Source organism: Rattus rattus, chromosome 2 (genome assembly GCF_011064425.1).
Source record: "Rattus rattus isolate New Zealand chromosome 2, Rrattus_CSIRO_v1, whole genome shotgun sequence".
Lineage (NCBI taxonomy): Eukaryota > Metazoa > Chordata > Mammalia > Rodentia > Muridae > Rattus > Rattus rattus.
Genome location: NC_046155.1, coordinates 10,940,908 through 10,945,103, shown reverse-complemented (window position 1 = coordinate 10,945,103; position 4,196 = coordinate 10,940,908). Strand labels below are relative to the sequence as shown.

At 42.1% G+C, this 4,196-nt stretch overlaps 1 pseudogene; it reads left to right on the top strand.

Moving 5' to 3' along the window:
* Window positions 1-2,591: 2,591 nt before the first annotated feature.
* LOC116893650 lies at window positions 2,592-3,981 on the top strand (annotated as a pseudogene).
* The last annotated feature ends 215 nt before the right edge of the window (window positions 3,982-4,196 follow it).

Here is a 4,196-nt window from a genome sequence, read left to right as displayed (position 1 = left end):
ATGATTACCTGTTCCCTCATATTCAGGATTAATGACCGCATCTGGAGGATCTATTGTGGCAAAGAGAGAAGATGAGGAATTTACTCTTTGAAAGAATATTGACAAAAACACAGAATTATCCACAGGGCTTTCAGCCTGCATGATCCTGGCTTTGCCTGTGACTGACAAAATGAAGCCAAATTTTGCTATGAGTATAGGCAGCGTAGCAAATGCAAGGAGAGCTCGTAGCACATACGATCTGGGAAATAAACATAGAGGCCACCACATTTTACCCAGGCCTGTGCCAAGTGAGAAGGGATTTCCATGGGCTTTGCCACAGTAGAATCCCAGGGGTCTCCATAAGCCTTGCAGCAGTAGAATATATCAGTGAACCACCCATATGCTGTTTCCTGGAGATGCTGTACAGTTTCTGCCAGTATCTTTCTACTTTCATATCATTAAGTTTGTTTCTACACATGAAAGAAAGCCACAATACTGTGTTCTTGTGTTTTTCTTATTTTATTGACTCAGTTGCTCCATATTACATACATTTTGCACAAATGAGAGGATTCAGTTTTTCATTATGACTCCATTATATATGTATGCCACTAATCCTTTATCTGTTCACTTGTTGATGGGATTTGAGGCAGTCACTACCATGTAAGTGGGGAGAGATCTATGGTATCTTACAAATAGAGCACTATGCTTGCAGTTTCACAGATGCTTTTCCGTGAAGTTGAATGAAGTAGCAAGAAGCAGATGGCTAAGGAGGACACATGATAACATTTCTGTCACATATCCACACCAAAGCAAGTCATCTTTCTGAGGACACTAAGTCTACATAGCAGACAGGACATTAAGATCTGTGACTGTGTTATGAAATTATGCAGAGGTAAGAAGAGACCATACCTATCGCTAAGTCTTTGCTTTGCTCTGAGAAGGAGCCCGGTGGGGAGCATGGGAGTCCTGGGCTATGAGAAGGTCAATGCAAATAAAACAAAAGGAAAGCAAGGAATGGAAAATTCCATACCTAAGTCCTTGCTGTGAGTTTGCAATTTGTTTTTTGTTTGTTTGTTTGTTTTCTTTTTTTTAATCTGAGAAAAATTACCCAGTCTCTTAGGCTCTGAATAATTGCTTTACTATCACTAACACAGTTGACATTGTTGAAGTCAAGTGTATAATCGTTTATATTTACTTGGTATATATATATATATATATATATATATATATATATATATATATATATATGATTACATTGTCGCTGTCTTCAGTCATACCAGAAGAGGACACCAGATCTCATTACAGATGGTTGTGAGCCACCATGTGGTTGCTGGGAATTGAACTCAGGACCTCTGGAAGAGCAGTCAGTGCTCTTAACCACTGAGCCATCTCTCCAGGCCCTTGAGCTGATTTCTTAGAAAGACATAGGAATTAGGCTATAAGGAGATCTACAGCAAACCATTAGTTAAAACACAGAAATGGCATGTAATTCTATCTATTCTCAGAAACCACCGATCTCTTGTGGCTTGATATTGACACTGATGGTAAAAGAGATTTGAAAATGGTCTGCACTGACAAATGCTTTCTTTTCTGGTACCAAAGGAGCAAGGAATACACAGAAAACATACTATTGAGTATGAACTTCCCAAGGAGTGGGGAGGACTTCTAACCAGGCCCTTGCCCTCCCAGCAGCAAAAGAAGCTGCTGGCCTTTGTGAAGGTGTAACACCGAGTGTTGGGTAAGTGGGCATGAGACTAGAGCATGAGATTGTTAGAAGGCTGATTCTTGGCTCCTCCGTGTGTGTGTGTGTGTGTGTGTGTGTGTGTGTGTGTGTGTGTGTGTGTGTGTGTGTGTGTTCTCTACATTCTATCCTGACCTAACAAACCCTTATTATGTTATTAGCTATGCTCAAACCTGAAGGAGGTCTGTAATCAAAATGATGGCACTGCTTGGAAAAGAGTGGCATTTATAAATTAGTGCAGAAATATGTGGGAGGGCCCTGGAGAGACTTAGGACACTGAACTCTGAGATTATAATGAGCCTATTCTGCCTGAGGAATTGCCTCTCTAGTCTTCCTGGCAGATACATTCCCAGCCTGACTGAACTCCCACAGTTCCCTCTGCCTCTGTGTTGAAGAATTAAATAGGCCCCTCCACTCCATGGGCTGCCTGCTGGGGCAGGCGCTGCCCTCAGCTCACAGCCCTGTCCCCTTTTCCCTGTCAGGTCGCCAGGTGCTGCTGGTGTAAATGCAGAAGTCGCTGGGACAGTCCCTCCCGCTGCTTGGCGGTGGCACCGGCCCAGCCACCCCTCCGTTAGCCGCCTGCCCCCGCCACTCCGGATCTGGTTTCCACCCCCTCTTCCTCCCAGTCCCGGGCGAGCCACGTTGGGTTTATGTCTTTATTTGGCTGTTGCGCAGTCATTGGTACCTGTACTGGGGAACCATAGCATACAAGCAAGAAGCTTACGGCCTCAGTGGCAAAAATTTTCTCATGTCAGAGACCTAGAACTCTTGCAGTCGTTTATGTGATCCCTTCTTCTCCAGACAGAAGATACCAAAAAAGTTACAATCAAAGATCTGTTCATCTTATTGATAAAGGCACTAATAAGCCACAATGCCTGTCAACATCAACCACAGCATATCAAATAAGTCCTTTCACTACAAGATGCCCCGTTTGACTGCTAAGGTTGAGGACAAAGGAAATGGAATCAAGACAGTTATAGTCAACATGGTTGACTGGTTGACGTTGCAAAGGCGCTTAATCGGCCTCCAATGTATCCCACCAAATATTTTGGTTGTGAGCTGGGAGCACAGACCCATTTTGATGTTAAGAATGACCGTTACATTGTCAATGGATCTCATGAGGTGAATAAGCTGCAAGACATGTTGGATATAAAAGGGGAGGGGAAGGGGTTAGGGGGGTGATGGACAGGAAACCGGGAAAGGGAATAACATTTGAAATGTAAATAAGAAATACACAATTTAATAAAAATGGAAGAAAAAAATTGTTCTCTGTCCTGAGTGTGAGAATAATGAAATAGATCTGCATGTCAATCCAAAGAAGCAAACAATAGATAATTCTTGTAAAAGCCTGTGAGTACTGAGGCATGTTTGACACACATCATAAACTCTGTACACTCATTCTCAAAAACCCGCCTGAGAATAGTGACATTGGTACAGGAAAGAAAGGAGAAGAAAAGAAACAGAAAGGGCAAGGACAAGGAAAATTGGTCTGTATCTACCTGTGAGACACCACCACCTCCACCATCAAATGAAATTAGTCCTGCGCATGGTGTGGAAGAAGAGGACGATGATGATTGGGGGGAGGATACAACTGAGGAAGCTCAAAGGTGCAGAATGGGTGAAAATCAGTGACCATGCAAAAAGTCTGACACTTAGCGATGATTCGGAAAGAACTGTAGAAGAGCGTGTTAACATCCTGTTTGATGTTGTTAAGAAAAAGAAAGAAGAGGGCATTGTTGATTCATCTGATAAAGAAATTGTGGCTGAGGCAGAAAGACAGGATGTAAAAGTCATGGGCCCTCTTGTTTTGACAGAAGTTCTCTTTGATGAGAAGATAAGAGAGTAAATCAAAGAATACAGGCGCCATTTTTTAAGATTTTGCCGTAACAACAAAAAGGCCCAGGGGTACCTTCTTCATGGTTTGGAATGTGTGGTAGCAATGCATCAAGCTCAGCTGATCTCCAAGACTCCATATATCTTGAAGGAGATGTGTGATGCAGACCTTTTAGAAGGTCATTATCAGCTGGTCAGAAAATATCTCTAAGAAATATGTCTCAAAAGAACTTACCAAAGAGATTCATGTCAAAACAGAGCCATTTATTAAATGGTTGAAGGAAGCGAAGGAAGAATCTTCTTGTGGGGAGGAAGAAGACGAAGATGAAAATATTGAGGTGGTATATTGGAAGACTGCCAGTGTACCGAAAGTTGAAACTGTGAAGTCTGACAACAAGGATGATGGCATTGATATTGATGCCATTTAAAAGGATGGATGCAACTTAGCTTAACAGCATAATGCTGCAAATTTTTCTCCTTTATCAGCCAAAGTGCAACATGTATGTGCAAGAGCTAAAGTGGCTTAACATCATGCTATACTTGATACTAAAAAGCTATTACGGTGAGTGGTCTATAATTAAGCCCAATGAGACATCTAGGGAGTCCATACATATCAGGGAGCAGTTGTAGTTTGCTTATTTAT